Source organism: Polypterus senegalus, chromosome 14, assembly GCF_016835505.1.
Source record: "Polypterus senegalus isolate Bchr_013 chromosome 14, ASM1683550v1, whole genome shotgun sequence".
NCBI lineage: Eukaryota > Metazoa > Chordata > Cladistia > Polypteriformes > Polypteridae > Polypterus > Polypterus senegalus.
In genome coordinates, this window is record NC_053167.1 from 96,829,627 (window position 1) to 96,850,666 (window position 21,040).

Sequence of the window (21,040 nt, forward strand, 5' to 3'; positions counted from 1 at the left end):
GTCTATCAGGCAGTGGATAGAAAATAGTCAAAATTTCCACCAATTGTGTATTCGTACTCTGATTAGATGCATTTATGAACCAATTTTTTCTGTAAATCTTTGTTTTTAAATTTTTAAAGGGTCACTATTTTCATGTATAAAGAGTACAGTGAAAATCTTGTATGGACTAATCATTATACGTGCACACTACTACCAAAACCTGTCTTTTTTGAATGTGTACAAAGTAAATAAAAATAGACAGGCTACTATGTCCTTTCTTTGCACTTAATATTAGCCAGATAACTTTAAGCCAAAATAACAGCATGAAACCTAAGCAATTTCACGCCTAGAACACCTTATTTGATAGTACTATATCTTTAAAACAGATAAGCACAGAATGCAACATCATAATGTATAGCACCACAATGGAACCTAATTTGAACAGACAGGTGCAATAAGCATTGGGAGAAGCTTAAAAAAAAGTAAATTAACTCATTTACACAGAATACATCTAACTTAAAGCAAAACTAAGACATAATTAGTATAGTAAATACAGAAGGGGCAGAAAATATAATGAGTTGAAAGCGCAAGTATAGCATATGTAAAACATGGAATTCAACTGAAATCTTACTAGAGCCTCACAAGCAGTCATAGTAAGTGAAGACTATAAAGAAGAGTAGTCAAACGTTTGACACTACACTAAACTTTAACAACTTTAGCTACGTCTGTGATCTTTTCACTTATTCTCTCAAGCCGTTTCTTCCATTGATTTTTAGACCCGCTCATTTTTAAATAAGCCTTTAAATAGGATTGGGGATTGTGGGGGCTGCTGTGCAACTTTTCAGGGGTTTCAGGGGTACTCTGTTGGTTAATACTGTGATCTAAAATTTAACAGTATTCATTTTTAAAATGTCAGCACTTCAAACACTACCTGCCTAGAGGATAGATGATCTAAATCGCAACCCCACAGCAGAAAATGTCTCTCCAGACAATCTTTGTTTTTGTAAAATGTGTATAATGTACAGTATGTCAAAATGTTAAATGCTTTCATTTGGTGTAATTTATACTTACTAAAGCTGCTGATTAGGCTGTTCATATTGCAATGTTTATTATTTTACTTAAATAAAAATCATGCTGATTATAAGCTGTTGCCGATTCTTTGTTCCCGTTTTAACCTCTGTTTTGCACCAGACGTGGAAGGATATATCAGAGTGATTGGGAATTTTTAGTACCACTGGTTAGTAACACAGCACAAGATGATCATATTTTACTACAGCTGTGGATTTCATGGGGTTTAAGGCCATTGTATGATGCCTTGAAAGGGGAGTGTAGCAAGCTGGCCTTGTCGAACTGTCATTATCTATTCTAAAGTACCATGCTTCAGAGGATTATTTTTTCTCAGGAAATCTTTCAGCAAGAGTTTTTTTTATTGCATTCATTGCCCATTGTCACTTTCTATTGTGACTTTAATCATATTTTAATCAAAGTTTATAGATAACTGTACTGTTTACTTAACCACCTTATATACCCGTGTACAAGGCGGGTCTTGAAACCCGAAAAATCGATCATAAAATTAGACCCCGACTTATACACCTCTTCAAAAATGCAACACTTTTTTTTTTTTAATTTTCTTGCTTTCTCCAATCTCACACCAGTTTCTCAGACACACTGAATTTCTTTCACCACTTTAACGACTTTAAATTTAAAATCAGCTTTCTAAATAAAACGCTCCATCTTAGATAAGGGATGCTCTTACAATAAAGGTGTATGAGGGTGTACAATACAAAAAACACAAAATGGTGCAAACTTCGCTTCAGAATAGCTCAGGTATTACCGTGTGGTCACGTAGGCACAATACATAGATTAAAAAAAAGGGAGTGTGCTCCGTGGTTACTCTCTCAGGTGTGCATTTGCATAATATAATCTCTTGGATCAATAGCATGAGTTTTCCACATTCAACTTATTTGATCAACATTATACAATACCGGAAATTATACGGTAAAATCAAGCCCAGACTTATCCGCAAGAGGACTTAAATAGAGTATTAATTAATTAGTATTAATTAATTAATTAGTAATTAGAAAAACATACTTAAATATTATTCTATAGTTAAAAACTAATTATTGTGATTTAGGAAGGAGTTCAACTGTAGTATTGAAAATCGCACTAATGTTCTTTAAATCCAGGGACAGGTACTCAAATTTTATCACTGTATAAAAGAAGCTTATTTTTTGCTTATACATATGCACAGGTTTTTTTTCAGGTGCTTCAGTTTTGCTCCCATATCCAGATGCATTTTAGATTAACAACTTCAGATTATTAAGTGCACTATAAATCAGAGTATTAATAAAAGTGGGTGTGTGCCTTGTGACGGACTGGAAACATATCTAGAGACAAGGTAGACTCCGGCTCCCCAAACACCTTCAGCTAAATTAATGGAGAAAAATATGTTTGACACAAAAAAAAAACAGGATTATAAAGCAGAGATAGATGAGGTGTGCTGAAGGATACTAAAATATGCATTTTCACATCTATGGCACATTATTAAGTACCATTCTATCCATATTCAATCTTTTTAACCACTGGTATCCAATCTCTGAATGTTATTGGGTCTGCATAAACAGGACAGGCAATGTTTATATATAAGGCTCTTTTTTATGGTTTTTTTTTCTTTTTTAATTCTCAAGTCTATAAATCACCCATTGACAATGCATAACCACATTTTGATATCTGTGTTTCCCAATTAAACACATAAGTAAAAACACATTTCTGATAATTTGACTTTATCCACAATATACTTAGGTGTTTTTTGTTGTCTGCCTAAAAGGCAATTCATTTTACCTAATGATTTTCCTATTTTCAGCCTTTAAAACTTGCATGTCAGAGTTACTATAATCAATATCAGGCAGTACATGTATGCAAAAAATGAGCAATCATTTCACACTTGTAGTATTATAAAGTACATATAAATATAACGTTTAGTGGTAAGAATATATTGCTGTAGTCAATGTTTTGTCCCTTATAGTTCACGCTATTCTCTCTATATATAATGTATATAGAAGTGGCAATAATGTAATAGAAATAGGTTCTCAAAACACCTTCTTCAACTATTTAAATTCATTAACAGAAACTTCTATGGATCCTCCATTTGAGTGATCATGAATGATAATTAGGTTAAGAAATTCTTGAAAGGCTATCAGAGGTAAAGCAAAGTACATATTCAAAAATGGCCTAAGTGACGCTTAGAAATAATGTAATTCTCAATAGTTACTGCATAACAAAATAAACTCAGATTAATCATAGTTCTGCTATTACAGTTATCATCTAGTTGGAGGCAGACGTGCATTATAGGCTGGCTATTCTGCCTAGAATTAAACTGAAATGCTTAAAAACAGAGGGAGTGGGTCACTGGAGAGGCAAATATGTGCGGAAATAAATGACATAACATTATCAAACATTCAGGGTCAATCCAATTCAGATTTCCAGTAGCTCAAGACTATTCTGGCAGCAGTGGGCAAAAGAAAAGAAATGATCCTGAATGGGATGCCAGTCTTTTGCATGGATGAAAAATGACACAATTATGGCTTTTTAATAAATAGACTTGGATAATTTTAATTGTTTCTGTGTGTATACGTTTTGCATCTTAACATAAGCGGACATACTGAAATTTGATTCTCATTATGACAAACTAAATACAATGAGGAATTCTGCAATTTCAATCAACAAAAATAGTATGTGGTAAATGCAGTTGCTCTTTCATCCATTGATCTTTAAGTATTGTACTTTACATTATCACTCTCCCTCCATCATTATAAACTGTGTCAATACCTAAGATATGAACACAGCTTGCATCTTCCATACCTTGGGGAAAAAAAACACTCTAAAAGCAGCACTGCAATAATGTTATATCAGTTACTGGATGTTTGATCCTGTTCAAATCCAAAGTTTAACTCAACAAAAATAGAATATGGTAAATGCAGTTACATAGACAGAAAAAAAAGACAATACAGCTAATTAAACTAAGCATCAGGTACACCAAAACATGTGCAAATGATTAATACATCATTACAGCATAGTCTGAATGGCCTAACTTTAGAGGGCAATGAAAAACTGTCTAAAAAAAAGTCTTCAGCATACTGATGCATTGCAGCACATCATTCTATGTTCAACAATTAGCAAACTCCAATCCAAGTCCAGACCCAAACAAACTGTAAAAACCGTAAAAGGCTTACGAAGATCTGTTACACATGACAGCCCTTGAAACATACACAAGAGGAGAGGACACATACATTGCTCTAAAACAGATGATGAGAAAAAGAAGCACACAACTGAAGTCAGCATTCTCAGTTATCAATGGTGGCTCTCTGGCCATGATAAGGCAGAAAACATGAGTCTGAATCATAGACGAAAGAGGACCACTTCAGCTCTATCTTTTATCACTTTAACCGTCCTTTCCTGTGCTCTGGTTTGGTAGAATAGAATGCCGAAGGCACAGTAAAGGAACTTGTCTTTGTCAGGGCATCATCATCTCATCACCACATAATTTGCTGAGTAAATTCCTTAATGTTGAAGATGCAGAAGCAAATGGAAACACAAACAACTTCCTGCTGCACATTAACGTAATTAGCAAACACAGAGTACTGGAGTATTTTTTTGGCCGTTCAAAAGAAAAAAAATGCATTCTGGGTTCACCTAAAGAGGCAACAAGTGACCAAAAATATACTATGTAAAAGTATATCTACTGAATATATACTTTTTCGGCCAAATAAGTTGAATGAATATTAGTAGAATTTCAGTAGACAACTCAATCTAAGCATACAGGGAAAGAACAATTCCGTAAGTGATTTCTTAACAACTATCCGTTCTTTCAAAAAAAAAAAAAAAAAAAAAAAAAGAAATTTTCAGGGTTGATCTTCAGGGAGAATGTGTACACTACCCGACAGTCCAGAAACAAATAAAAGTAAGAGAGGCAGTTTTGTCTCTCATACAGATTTCAGACACAGGATTATTAAAAATGGCCAGGATGTTGTTGAAATATTTATACAGGGACCATTATTATTATTATTTTCAAAGATATTGTGGGAATTGAGGATGCCAAGAAGACCTTGAGCTAGGAGCAGACCAATCTCTCCAGATGAAGCAGACTGATTTACAAGTTGATGTGGCATTAAGAGAATAGGCTGGGGTTTGTGACCTAGCCTATTTTCCTGGTATTGCCAAACCGACAATACACATTTTGACTAGGTTTGGACCCACATATCCTTGTGAGTCAGCACTTTCAACAATGAATAGTATCAAAAACAAATACTGTTAATCACTCACACAAAAGTTTGAGAGTTGCACTGACTCTGTTCTTGTCAAGAATCAAAATATTAGCAGGATCACCAAAATCATATTTTCCTCATTGAATAAGAGAAACAAAGGGAAGACAAAAAGGGGACAAAGTTCAGAAGGGCCTAAACACTAAGCAAGCCATGTCACTGTTACTTTTGTTACATTTTTCCAATAAGCTCATTTTGTTTGGAGGAATTATAACCTATTTCATCAGTATTTTAACTTAGCTGTACGGTTGTTTTATTTCTGATAACATTAGAATTGTGAATATAAAAAGAGCACTTTGCTTTAGAGATTTTTCATATAATTGATGTGCTCACAGCCCATCACCATGCTGCTTGATTGGCATTCACCAGTGAATACCACAATTGGCAGCTCCACCGTTGGCACCCCATTCTCTGCACACAGGTGAGAGCAAGTTCACACTGAGCACATGTGGCACAGTTTGGAGATGCCTATATGAAAGCTATGCAGCCTGCAACATTATCCAGCCTGACCAGTTTGATAGGGGGTCAGTGATGGTCTGGGAAAGCATATCATTGGAGGGTCACACAGACCTCCACATGCTAGGTTACTGTACTCCGACAAAATCCTCAGAGCCATTGTCAGACCTTATGCAGGTGCTGGACAATGTCTAGCCTCATATGGCCAGAATGTGTAGGAAGTTCCTGGATGACGAAGCGTTGATGCCATTGGCTGGCCCGCACGCTCCCCAGACCTGAACCCAATTAAGAACCTCTGGTATGTTATGTATCAGTGGATCCAACGTCGCCAAGTAGAACCATAGACTGCCCAGGAGCCCACCGATGCCCTGATCCAGGTCTGGGAGGAGATCCCCTAGGAAAACATCTCATCAGGGGCATGTCCAGATGTTGTCAGGAGTGCATACAGGCATGTGGGGGCCTCACACACTATGGAGTCAAATTATGAGTTGCTGTGATGAAATTCACACAGGTTGGATCAGTTGTTGATTTCAATTTTTGACTTTGACTTTCTGTGTGATGTTGAATCCAGCCTTCAATGGGTTGGTGACTTTGGTTTCCACTGACCATTGGTACTTCATTTTGTTCTCAACGAATTACACAGTATTATTCAATGCAGATTTTCCTCTTGAATATTTTGTTCATCAAGATCTGATGTGTGATTTAAGGGTTTCCTTAATTTTTGAACAGTGTAAATTTTACCATTAATAATACAAAATTGTTATGACAGGATGTCTGTATGGAGCTCCGCTATTAAATAAAATTCAGGGATGTGGACCTCCTGGAACTTTAATTGAATAATACAGGTTCCATGTTCTCAAAGGATTGAGTGTTTAAATATATAACAATTAACTCCAATCTGCCATGAACCTACCCTCCTGCAAATTTACTATCAGGTTCTTACTGTCTCCAAGAACATCAGGTTAACATCAAAGGATTTTGTGTCATAATCAAGGACAACATATCTATTGTCAGAAAGAAACTGCATTAACTGTCTACAGTAGACGACTGAAGAAACCTCTGTTCTCAATTATGAGTATTAACACACAACATACATTTTCAAGAGGACACCCACAGGTAGATTAAACCATTAGAAACAAAATGTGCCTCTGAATAGCCAAGTCAGAGATGGTGTTTTAAAAATTACAAATATGTCAGACACAAAAATGAACAGAAACCCATGCCAACTGTACAGATGTGTGAAAAAGTACTCTTTTACTCTTACGCTATTTAAAAGAATTACAACTTTCCAGGAAAAAGGACATTCACCATTATTCATTCCATGTTCTATTGAGTGGATACTTTACTTTAATTTCGGACTTAATATGTTGTTAAAATAATATAAAACAAATGAAAATGGCAATTTTAGTGTTATTCTGCCCAGATAATGCATGAGACACTAAATTTTGGTGATATACCTAGACTCTTAGTCACGAAATTAATTTTAGCAAGACTATGTTAAATACACTTTCAAAGTCCTTTATAATTCTGAAAAGTATGCTACTTCTTTGCAATTTTTTAAATATTTTTTAAATGTGTGCCAAATGTAACTTGAGGGGTACCCAACATCAGTAGACAGAAATGATACCAGATGGTGTAGACACATTCAGCAGTGCACATTTTGAGCCTTGGGTGTTCTCCACAGAAGAGTACTTTCCCTCATCTCGCTCTCCTATTTGCAAGCGACATCAATTTTCTTTCATTTCCTTTATACCCCCAGATGTCTATTATACTAACAAACACTAACATAAATCAGTTTAAAATTTACCTCCAAATATTATATGATTCAACTGTTTTTAGCTCTTTCATCCATTGATCTTTAAGTATTGTACTTTACATCATCACTCTCCATCTATCATTATAAACTGTGTCAATACCTAAGATATGAATACAACTTGCATCTTCTATACCTTGGGGAAAAAAAAAAAACACACTCTAAAAGCAGCACTGCAATTAATGTTAATATAAAGAGCTAGTGCAGTTCACATACCAATTTCTATTATGAATAATCTGGCCCCAATAATACCAAGTAGATGAATAATCTGTTCATATCTAGCAGATGTCAATATTTATCTTCTGGATGACATAGAAGGAATTGGATATCACAGCTTATACTTTATATTTGTATTTCACGATTTTGTTCAAGTAAACAAAACTGGTTAGCACTAGTGTTTTTCAGGTCCCATGTTATGAGTTATATTCTGTAATAATCAGTACCTCAGCTAGTATCAGACTTCATTTTCCATAATCTTTTCATGGAGATACCTTTTATGGTAGCCATCTGAGCTAGTCAGTACATAATTTACCACCAGTACAAACTAAATGTTCCTGGGAAACACTCAAGTGCACACAGGCCAATCTGAATCAGCCTCTAGGTCTCCTTTCATTGGACAGAATTTGATAAATATCCAGCATGAACTGCTCTAAGTTTAACTTCACAAAATATCCAAACCACTACAACTGGCTTCAGCAGATTCGGAAGAAGCAGTAGCTCTACTCGGGGAGTGCTGAAATTATCAAGTTTTTCATATAGTGAGTAAGACAAGTAACCCTGCCCAAGAGTCATCTTCAGCCACATAGGTCCAAACTCTAATCCTCTGGTCAAAAAACAATGTTTTAAATTATCAATGTTATAAAGATGATTTAAAACAATCCAAATGTGGTTTAAAACAGTTGTTAAAGGGCAGTATTTGAAACACAGGAATGAGAAGCAGAGCTCTATTTGGTTTTCAATTAACATTAACAATGGTGTCAAAGCACAAAAGTGGTTTTCTCATGAAATACTTAAAGCCTGTGAGAGTATGAGTGTGTGTCAGTTTGACTTGATCTGATTGGCCAGTTTCGCTTTGATGACTCAGTCAAATGTCTGTGAGACAGGAAGCAGAGAGAAAGAAAGGTTGACTCATGCAAGGATACTGAGGAAAGGTGCATAAGGAATCATTCTGAAATATAGTAATTATTCACAAGAATACAAATGTTTTCACAGCAAGTAATGGGGGCCAGACTACTATTGCTGGTAGTCAAAGAGGACAGGAGGCAAGTCATACACCTTGAAATGACAGAGTTTGAGAAGCAAGCTTTACAGGAACACAAATGAGAGGGGAAGCATCAGCCATGACCGGTTGAGACATACAAGGATAGCAAAAAAGGCGTAGGACAAATGCGGACGGTATAAGGGAAGAGATATCAAATTTCAAAAATTTTTCAATTTACTCTATGTAGCTAGTTTGCTCATAATAATTAATAGAACTGCATATTAATTTTCCCTTGAAATGTTTCTTAGCTATTCTTATATTCCAATGCTGCTACAAGCTGCAGGCAACACATACAGTGCATCTATAAAGACCTTAGATCCTTTAATTTGTAAAAAACTCATTAAGTACCTTTTGTCTAGATGTTCTTTAGATGAAGTATGAATGAAGTATTTACAAGTTGAATCTTTTAGTGAAGCGGTGTCTCTTAATTATCTCAGTGTGAAAGTGGTGTATAACATAACACACTAACTTAGAAGTCTATTTCTGATCTATGACTCAAAATTTTTGATGTATGATTGAGTGCTAATGTGTGTCTCAGTAATGATCTGGAACAATCCCATCCAGGGTTGTGTTCTGCGCTGCGCTCTCTTTTATCAAACTCAGAGTTCTATGAAAATTACCACTCTGTAGTGCATTTCACAAACTACAGATGGCACAAACATCAATGGATTTCTTTTATACAAGGACACAATTCATGCACTCAGTTTGACAGCATTATCTGTGAAGTAATACCCATATTTATATTTCTAAAAAGCAAATAGTTTTAAACAGCAAACTATCACAAATTGATTTTGAGTTGGTAGCACTGACTCCTTTAATTATTATTCAGCTCATCTAAAAGAGTAAGAAATGGTATTAAAAATCACTGTATTTTGATTTCAAGCAATTCATCTGCTTATTAGATCACAAAAATAAGTCATCTTAGAGTCAAAAATGAGAGGAATTGAGGTTCCTTCATATGTGCGAGCTGGTATGATTAGGACAAGATCCTTTAAAAACTATGCAGCTGCAGATGTAAAAAAATTATTCACGTGCACAGCTTTATTTGGAGACACAGCTGCAAATGCAAATGAATGATTAACAAAAACATATAGCAAAACATTTTTGTTGTTGACATTATCAATGAGAAACAAATATTCTAGGCATATTTATAACACTTGATTTGTTCGAATTTTGCATATTTCATTTATAGGTTCCTACACAAAAAACTGCATGTTTATTTTATTTTGTTTTCTCTGTAAAGTACACTGTGGCTGAGGGGAGAGAGGGGGAACGCAGAGGTGTTGCTGCGTTTTCATTTCCTGAATGGCCTTCACCTTCAAATCAGCTAGACGTGTTTTTTTATTGACATTCCTAGTCCACATGATGCATTCATTGCTAAAAATATTTTTACAATACTGATTAATAAGTGAGGCTTGCATAACAGATGTAACAAACATCTAGTGATATATCTACTACATCACAACAAATTCTAAGAAGCAAAGTTATCTTAATTACTTCAGTTCTAAAAACAACTAGTTTTGTTTAAATGCAAGATAAACACTTTCTTTGGGGAAACACCTTATAAATCACTATAATTAAAATAATGTGTCACAAAGCTAGACAGGTCTATACACATTAATATAAACACAGAAGAGAGAGAAAAAAATCCAATGCAGCGTTGTGTAACCTTTTGATAATACATCATTATAGTTCAAGGTTACGGTCACGTTCCTCATAATAGTTGTCAATAATACAATAAAAAAAACACAGAAAAATGTACACACAACATGTATGTGCGTACAAATATATACATGTAAAGTATACACATACAAAGTGTTAGTTCTTACAATCCGAGGATGCAAACTGTCCCTGAATCTACTGATCAAAGATACACTTCTTCTGTACGCAGTACAGTAGTATAAACATTGTGTTCCAAAAAGAGGGGAAAAAAATTCAAGAAATTAATCCAAACTAAAAAGAAACACAAAACTCCACCTACCCATATCAGAGAGCTTTACAGCAAAAAATGCCTAATGCAGTTCTTCACATACAATATGCTGAAACAACCTCAAAGATGAAGCCAAGTAACTCTGTATTGCTATTTCACTTGTAATGATATTGAGAAAATTAATTATACAATTAATCAAATGTCAAGTTAAAAGAATGCACAGAAGAATAGAAACTATAGATGACTAAAAGAATTACTTCTTCATAATGGTAAGTAAAACAAATCAATACCTGTTGCTCAATCTACAAGAAAAAAACTACAAGAACTCTAAATCTCTTTGAGAAAATGAATCACAATGAATGCTGTTCATTCAAATGTGGAGACCAAGAAATCCTGTGTATCTAACTGGGTCAGCAGTCACAGCACACAGAATTCCCAGGTTTTCTCTGTGTGTGGGACAACAGAGCCAAGAATTTACAATGGGTTCAATAGTAATGGCCTACTAGAAAAAAAAAGCTACAACTTGATGAAGAAGGAAAAAAGACCTAGCTTAGTAGTTCCAAATAAAGTGCTGCTATCAATGTTTCATATTAAGCTTGGTTTAATGAAGCAGCTTGCTAAAACCCTATCAAAAGATAAAACCTTTTTACTGTTATTTATGCAGAAACAATTCTGGGTTTGTATGAGGCTAAATTGAAATAGGTTACTTTGCTGGACCAGAAAACTGATCTCTGATGCTGAATTTGATGGTATGATGAACGACCTGGAATAAGAATTGAGTTTCATTCAAGTAAGCTATTTCAAAAAATTATTTTGGTGTTTTTCCCTGAAAATCTTAAGAGTGCCAAGTGAAGATCAGGTTGAAAGATTCCATCAAGAGGTCAAGGACATGAAAAGAAGGTACCAAGGACACTGGCATGTCAGTGTGATAGTGAACTACTGCTGGATGATTGAAAGGGATGCACTAGAAAAAGTTTGGAAATAACGGGCCACCAAACAAAAGTTCTGGATCAAAACAAACCTAAGAAGGGATAAAAACTAGAGAAGTATTACGTTAGGTCAATGAATATGTATTGTCTTCTTGACAACGTAGTTAAAAATTATTAGACTGCCTAAATATGTTCATGTTAAATTGATTTAGAACAATATTGTATACATTGTGTACTTTATTAAAATTTAATTTGTTTTTAGTTTTGTACCTACATGTGACATTATGCAAACATTTCACTTATATTTTTGTGTTCATGAACTCAACCAAAATAATTATCCACAATTAAAACAATCTGGGTGTAAATTTTCCAAACCTGTGTTAAAAATGTTTATAAAAATAGATTTTAAATAATCTAAGAAATCTATTCTGTTAAAACAGAAGAGCAATCCGTTTTACAGGTTGAATAAGTCAAATAATACAGTAGCTACTAAAAGAAAATAAAAATCATACACAAGAAAACCAGTATTGTATTTAAAAGTGAACTCAATCTATGTACACAAAATTGTTTTCACAAGTTAAACAATTAGCTGAAAGTATTCGGTGCAGAACAATAATGATTTACATAATTAAAACCATACATTAGAGAGTATTTAATTTAATTTACATACATTTAGTTACATATTTGCAAATTAACAACAATGAAACAGTACAACTTCCAGTATTATGTAGTTATTTAGTTAATGGAAAGACGACGTTCAAGTACCTTACCTTATTATTATGTGAGCATGGAATTTTCTGTAGGTATAGTGAGCTGACATTCGTCCCAAAAACTTTTAAAATGGTGGTGCAAACATTTTTTTCACCACCAACCTCATGCACTAAATCCAAGGGAAAAAAATTCAAATTAATTCCAAGTTATTGCAAAGAGGTATGAACAAAATACTTTCATCTCTGAATATTTGCCTTGGTTCACTTTGTAAATTTCCCCAAGTCTCTCCATGAATCTCCACATCTCACAAACTTCAGTAATTTTACATTAAACTCTGTATGCACCTGTGAACCTAACTAACTAAGACATCTATTATAGCATAATGGGAAATTTACCAGGCAACATTTTTTGAATGCTAACCATCTATTCTTCTAACATGCCATTCTCAAAGCCACTTAGTCCAATTCAAAGACAGAAGAAACCTAAAATTATTATAGCTGCTTGGGACACAAGGCAGGAAAACAGCTCTTGTGAGCTCTTGGTCCAGAGTGCCCACTCACATTGGAATGACAAACCAACCTAAATAGAACGTGGGAGGGACACATAAGAACTCCACACAGAACGACTAAAACATTATTTTAACAGAAAATACTACATCTGAAGTGCTACCAACTGTTTCACCAATTGCTCTAATTTATAAATAACATGATCTAATTATCTTCAACAGACAATTATTTTTTTCATTCTTTCAACAACTGACAATTTATATAGTTTAGATACAAATATATTTTAATGTGTGGGACGGCACTCACAGAATTCAAATAATAGCACTTATTTCCTGCAGAATAAACAGCTAATACTTTATTTTTCTGTAAGACAACAAAATAAAGTACTAATAATGACAATATGCATTATATTACGAAGACTTCCACTATATGGCCATTTTTGGATAATATTGTATTCCTGAAATCTATGCAGTATGTGTTATTCCTTGTTCAACTGAATATTTTCTTCTAAACATTTTTTGGGAAAATTGACTGAAAAATTTTATGGGAAATCTTAGGCAGCTGCTTACTTGTCAATGACAGAGGACCTGCAAATGTTTTTCAAGAATTGATCAATTTAATAATGCGCCCATCTGCCTCTATAACTGCAGCCTTCCACTTTGCAGTCATTCCCATATCACTAATGCTCAATACTATATATTTTTATTACATACTTTAAGTTGATTTGATCATTTGCTCCTCAGTTAGGACAGTCATTACATTTTAGAAAAAGAAATGATAGTTAGTTTGGTCAATTTATTTAGTTTGTATTAATATTAAAAAGTATAGCTGAATTTTAAATTCTGCACACAGAATTAAAAGAAGACACTAAACAAAAAAATAAAGTCAAATGCTTCCTTATTTACTACATGGATTTGCTACTAATAAAAGAAATAAGCAAGGGCAATGGAAGAAACATTGTTTTCTTTTATCCAGACTATGGAAATTGGGTTATGATGAAGAATGTAATTGGAAGGTACAAGGAGGATCTTTATTTAGTTTTCAAAATTGTGTACAGTTGTGGCCAAAGGTCTTGAGAATTAAACAAATATTAATTTTCACAAAGTTTGCTGCCTCAGTTTTTATGAAGGCAATATGCATATACTCCACAATATTCTGAAGAGTGATCATGGAAATGAACTTAATCCAAAAAAAAATAATAATTTCCACTGCATTTCAACCCCGCCACAAAAAGGACCTGCTGACATCGTTTCAGTGATCCTCTCATTAACACAGGTAAGAGTATTCATTAAAACTATACAATGTATTAAAACTATAAAAAATCAGATACACACAGAGCGCTAATAAAAATAATTTAGTTCCTATTCCAAATATCAATAACGCACATAGTATTCATCTCTGCACCTCCGAAACATTAAATATGGCACTATTAAATGTTAGAGCTTTAACTAACAAAACGTTTTTTATCAACGATCTTATTAGTGATAAAAAAATAGATTTTATTGCACTAAGTGAAACGTGGCTTAACTCAGACGGCGCGGCTGTTTTAATCGAATCTGCCTCCAGATTACAGTTTTACTCGTGCAGACCGCCAGGGAAAAGGGAGGGGCTTGGCAAACATTTACTCGAGCCGGTTAAAATGTAAAGATGTCAGTTTTGGTAAGTTCAAGTCCTTTGAGTATCTCGCCGTTGTTATCCATGGAGATTCTCAAGTTCTAGTATTATCCGTGTATAGACCTCCAAAATTCAACGCGTCTTTTTTTGAGGAATTCTCTGACTTAATGTCAATTTTAATTACTAACTATGACACACTCCTAATAGTTGGCGACTTTAATTTTCATATAGATAATCAGTGTGATCTAAAAGTAAAAGAATTTATGAACCTCCTGGATTCTTTTGATTTGAGACAGCTCATAAATCAGCCTACACATAAAGCAGGTCATACGTTAGACTTAGTGATTACTAAAGGACTGAAAGTTGATATAAAGCAGATCATTGATATTGGTCTATCAGACCATTTTCTTCTACTTTTAATATAGAAATAATGATAAAAAACACCATGAGAAGCATATTGTTAAAAAACGCTTCTTTGACTCAGCAGCAGCTTTAAAACTTACAAACATTCTAAGCAATCAGTCCGTTTATAGTGCCAACTATAATAGCGAGGATAATGTAAATAGTAAGGTGGAAAGATTTAATACTAAAGTGAGAGCTGCTGTTGACATAGTTGCACCTGAAAAGACAGTGAAAAAATCTTCTAGCATTGTTATACCATGGAAGACCCAAAGAGTGTCTGATTTAAAGAGAACATGCCGCAGAGCTGAGCGTAAATGGAGGAAGACTAAACTTACTATCCACTATGAAATATTAAAAGTTAAAATAACAGAATACAATAACACTGTCCGTCTTGAGAGCGCTGCTATTTCTCCAAGATTATAAATAACAATGCTAGTAATCCCAGAGTCTTATTTTCTACAATTGATCACCTACTAAACCCAGGTAACTCAAAGGAATGCCTCCTAAGTACTTCCAGTAAAACCTGTGAGGCTATCGCTGTATTTTCAATCAAAAATTAATGATATTAGAAATAACATAGTATATCCCTCCAACACTAAGGATCCTCCTAAACCCCAGCATTCTGTTATAAACAAATTAAACTCTTTCACTAGGATAGATTTACCGATTTACAAAAAATAATATCTCAATTAAAACCCTCCACCTCGTCCTTGACCCAATACCAACAAGGTTTTTCAAAGAAGTATCAGGCGTGCTAATTGATAATGTTCTGACATAGTAAATTCATCATTAGATACGGGGTCTTCCCAGACTGTCTTAAGACTGCTGTAGTTAAACCCCTTCTTAAGAAACATAATCTTGACCCCTCTGCTCTTGAAAATTTTAGACCCATCTCTAACCTGCCTTTCTTAAGTAAAGTTCTGGAGAAGGCAGCCATTATACAGTTAAATCGTTAAAGTAGTAAATGATTTGCGAGTGAATGTAGACAGAGGCCATTTATCTTTTCTCATCCTCTTAGATCTGAGTGCTGCATTTGACACCATTGATCATAATACAGGGAGTGCAGAATTATTAGGCAAGTTGTATTTTTGAGGATTAATTTTAATATGGAACAAACACAGTGCTATCAGTCAATCCAAAATGTTAATAAACCTGAAACCTGAATGTTTCACAACGGAAATGTGAGTGTGAACATCATCAGGGAATACATATGTGCACAATTATTAGGCAACTATTAGTGTGCAGATTTATTATGCAACTAAAGGAAAATGAAAATTTTCCCATCTCACTTGTTTATTTTCATCTGTTATAGTGAGAATAATAAACAAACACCTCAAAATTTACAAATAAACATCTCTGACATTTCAAAAAAAAATAAATCAATCAATCAATGACCAATATAGCCACCCTTCTTTCCAATAACAGTCATAAGCCTTTCCATTCATGGAGTCTGTCAGTTTCTTGATCTGTTGATGATCAGCTTTTTGTGGAGCAGTGACTACAGCCTCCCAGACACTCTTCAGAGAGGTGTATTGTTTTTCTCCCCCGTAAATCTAGCGCTTAAGAAGTGCCCACAAGTTCTCGATAGGGTTTAGGTCAGATGAGGAAGGGAGGCCATGTCATTATTCCTTCATCTTTAAGGCCTTTACTGGCTGGCCACGCAGTGGAGAACTTCGATGCAAGTGATGGAGCATTGGCCTGCATAAAAATCATGGTCTTTTTCCTGTATCACTGTTTGAAGAAAGTGTCTTGAAAAACTGGCAGTAGGTTTGGGAGTTGATTTTGAGTTCATCTTCAATGCAAAAAGGTCCAACTAGCTCATCTTTAAAAATACCAGCTCATACCAGTACCCCACCTCCACGTTGGAGTGGAGCTCTGTGCCCATTACTGATCCACAGGTCCATCCATCTGGTCCATCAAGAGTCACTCTCATCTCATCGGTCCATAAAACCTTTGAAAAAATCTGTCTTCAGATATTTCTTGGCCCAGTTTTGACGTTTCAACTTGTGTTTCTTGTTCAGTGGTGGTTGGGTTTCAGCCCTCCTTACCTTGGCCATGTCTTTGAGCACTGAACACCTTGTACTTCTGGGCACTCCAGGTAGGTTGCAGCTCTGGAATATGAAAGTACTGGAGGATAATGGGTTCCTGGTAGCTTCACGTTTGATTCTTCTCAAATCTTTGGCAGCTAATTTGAGTCTTTTGTTCTCAACACGTTTCTTGTGACCCTGTTGACTATTTGCAACAAAATGTTTGATGGTTCTGTGATCACACACCAATATCTTAGCAATTCCAAAAGTGCTGCATCCCTCTGAAAGACTTTTACAATTTTTGACTTTTCAGAGTCAGTTAAATCTCTTTTTGGACCATTTTGCCTGAGGAAAACTAGCTGCCTAATAATTCTGCACACCTTGATATAGGGTGTTGATCTCCTTAGGCCACACCCGCCCTCATTACACAAATACACATCACCTGACGTGCTTAAATCCTATAAGCATTCAAGTTAATACAGCTTGGAGTTGGAATACAGTAATCCCTCCTCGATCGTGGGGCTATGCTCCAGACCCCTCGCGATAGGTGAAAATCACAAGTAGAAACCATATGTTTCTATGGTTATTTTTATATATTTTAAGCCCTTATAAACTCTCCCACACTGTTTAGAAATATTCCCCACAGAGTTATACAGCATAATCCCTTTGTATTCTCTTAGATATTAGGTAAGATTCATTGAAATTATGTATATAAACACACTGTTTATATACAGTAAAACCTAAATATTATTTTAAAGATATTGAGTGTCTCCGATAGCACATATGTTACAGCCATTACGAGACATGCCACCAGCAATAAATACATACAAGAAAAATAGTATACAGTAAATGTGTGTACAGTGACACTAAACGCACGTACATGTACTAAGTACTGTAAGTAGAAAATTAATTATGGTTACTCACCAACAATGACACGCGATGACTTGTCCGATAACAATGAGTTTTATTTTACTGCACAACAAAGGAGAGCGTTACAGCCCATAAAGGAGCCACTTCAGGCGATTGTGTAGCACTGCCGTTGTTGTTCTTCTGGCAGTCTTCAATGCAAATCCCTAAAGCAGATTCCATCCGGACTACTGCCTTATTACACCCACTTACAACTCGTTTTGAACCCTGGTTAAAAGGACACTGCGGCCATAGATCTTATATTCCTTTCCTACTTTTTAAATAAAAGAATAAGTAGCCTTCAACAAATCCAAAACGCTTACCTTTCGCAATCATTAACATTTTCCGCTTATGCTTGGGCACGGCCCCTGAAGCAGTAGCAGATCGTTTGGAGCCATAATGAAGGGCTTGACTATGCACAAAGATAAACACAAAGAGCACAACTCTTTACACAGCTTAAACACGTTGATGCTGAATGAGCGAGACGAGACTTCCTGGTTAACACTGCATTCAGCAGGCAGGAACTTAACTGCGTGCTCTGATTGGTTAGCTTCTCAATCATCCGCCAATAGCGTCCCTTGTATGAAATCAACTGGGCAAACCAACTGAGAAAGCATGTACAGGAAGTAAAAAGACACATTGTCCACAGAACCCGCGAAGCAGCGAAAAATCCAGCGTATATATTTAGTTATGCTTTCATATAAAATCCGCGATAGAGCAAAACCGCGAAAGTCAAAGCGCAATATAGTGAGGGATTACTGTATACGCATTAAAAATGATGATATGGTCAAAATACTCACTTGCCTAATAATTGTGCACACAGTGTATTCTTAGAAATCACCTTAGTCAATGGGTGGGCCTCTCTGGCAGTGTCTTAAATTGGTTTGAAGCCTACCAGACAGACAGGGAAAAAATTTTTTGTTAGTTGTGGTAATTACAACTCGAAGACACATGATATCCGATATGGTGTTCCACAAGGCTCTATCCTGGGTCCGCTGTTATTCTCAATCTACATGCTTCCATTAGGTCAGATTATCTCAGGGCACAACGTGAGCTACCACAGCTATGCCGATGACACACAGCTGTATTTAATCAAGCACCTGATGACTCCGACTCTCTTGATTCACTAACACAATGTCTGACTTGTATCTCAGAATGGATGAATAGTAACTTTCTCAAGTTAAATAAAGAAAAAACTGAAATCTTTGTGTCCATTATTGCTAATCACTATGAGGCTATTAGAAATAAACTGGATACATTAGGATTAAAAATCAAGACGAAGGTAAAAAGCTTACGGGTAATTGTTGACTGTAATCTGAATTTTAAATCGCATATTAATCAGATCACTAGGACAGCATTTTTTCCACTTAAACATAAGTAAAGTTAGACCTCTTATATCACTGAAAGATGCTGAGAAATTAGTTCACGCATTTGTTTTCAGTCGACTTGGGTTTCAGATTACGTTAACGCACTCCTCTCAGGACTACCCAAGAAAGACATAAATCGTTTGCAACTAGTACAGAATGCAGCTGCTAGAATCCTAACTAGGAAAAGAAAATCTGAACACATTACTCCAGTTTTGATGTCATTACACTGGTTACCTGTGTCATTCAGGATTGACGTTAAAATTCTGCTTATGGTTTATAAAGCCTTAAATAATCTCACTCCATCTTATATATCGGAATGTCTGACACCTTATATTCCAAATCGTAACCTCAGATCCTCAAATGAGTATCTCCTTAGAATTCCAAGAACAAAACTTAAAAGAAGTGGTGAGGCGGCCTTCTGCTGCTATGCACCTAAAATCTGGAATAGCCTGCCAATGGGAATTCGCCAGGCTACTACAGTAGAGCACTTTAAAACACTGCTGAAAACACATTACTTTAACATGGCCTTTTTATAACTTCAATTTAACTTAATTTAACTTAATCCTGATACTCTGTATGTTCAATCTCCTCATAATAACTATTCATGGTGGCTCTAAAATCCGCACTGACCCCTACTCTCTTTTTCTGTTTCTTTTTCCGGTTTCTTTGTGGTGGTGGCCTGCACCACCTCCACCTATTCAAAGCTTCATGATGCTCCAACAATGATGGATGGATTAAAAGGCAGAAGTCTACGTGACCATCATCATCAAGCCCTTCCGTGAGAACCCTAAATCCAAAGAGGACTGTTTCATTTATGTTAGGTAGAATGCCCAGAGGGGACTGGGCGGTCTCATGGTCTGGAATCCCTACAGATTTTATTTTTATTTTTTTCTCCAGCCGTCTGGAGTTTTTTTGTTTTTTCTGTCCCCCCTGGCCATTGGTCCTTACTCTTATTCGATGTTAATTAATGTTGATTTATTTTGTTTTCTTATTGTGTCTTTTATTTTTCTATTCTTTATTATGTAAAGCACTTTGAGCTACTGTTTGTATGAAAATGTGCTATATAAATAAATGTTGTTGCTGTTGTTCATACGGGCAAGGCTGGGGATCGCTATGTCATGTTGATTGAGTTAGAAAAGAGAGGTTCAATTGTTGTGAAGAAGGCTTCAGGGCACCCAAGAAAGTCCAGCAAGTGCCAGGAACATCTCCTAAAGTTGATTCAGCTGTGGGATTGGGGCAGCACCAGTGCAGAGCTTGCTCAGGAATGGCAGCAGGCGAGTACATCTGCACGCACAGTGAAGCAGACTTTTGGAAGATGGCCTGGTGTTAACAAGGGCAGTAAAGAACCCACTTCTCTCCAAGAAACACATCGGGGACAGACTGATATTCTGCAAAAGGTATAGGGACTAGACTGCTGAGGACTGTGGTAGTGTCATTTTCTCTGATGAATCAATTCCCTTTCTGGGGATTCTAGGGAATCTGGAAGAACAGATTGTCCAGAGAAGAAAAGGTGAGCGCTACCGTCAGTCTTGTCTCATGCCAAAATTAAAGTATCCTGAGACCATTCAGGTGTGGGTTTTTTCTCAGCCAAGGGAGTGGGCTTACTCACAATTTTGCCTAAGAATACAGCCATGAATAAAGAATGGTATCAAAACATCCTCTGGGAGCAACTTCTCCCAACCTTCCAAGAACAGTTTGGTGATGAACAATACCTTTTCCAACATGGTGGTGCACCATGCCATAAGGCAAATGTGATAACCAAGTGGATAGGGGAACAAAACATCAAAATTCTGGGTACATGGACAGTAAACTTCCCAG

At 35.6% G+C, this 21,040-nt stretch overlaps 1 protein-coding gene across 2 annotated transcripts in view; it reads right to left on the reverse strand.

Moving 5' to 3' along the window:
- The window catches only part of zzz3 (zinc finger, ZZ-type containing 3), a 152,901-nt gene that overhangs the window by 85,401 nt on the left and 46,460 nt on the right, over positions 1 to 21,040 (reverse strand). The window contains exon 2 of one of the 2 annotated variants that reach the window (XM_039736041.1): positions 12,460 to 12,569. The exons of the other annotated variant lie outside the window; for it this stretch is intronic. The gene's annotated coding sequence lies outside the window, so the exon portion shown is untranslated. The remainder of the gene's footprint in view (positions 1 to 12,459; positions 12,570 to 21,040) is intronic. 2 annotated transcript variants of the gene reach the window in all.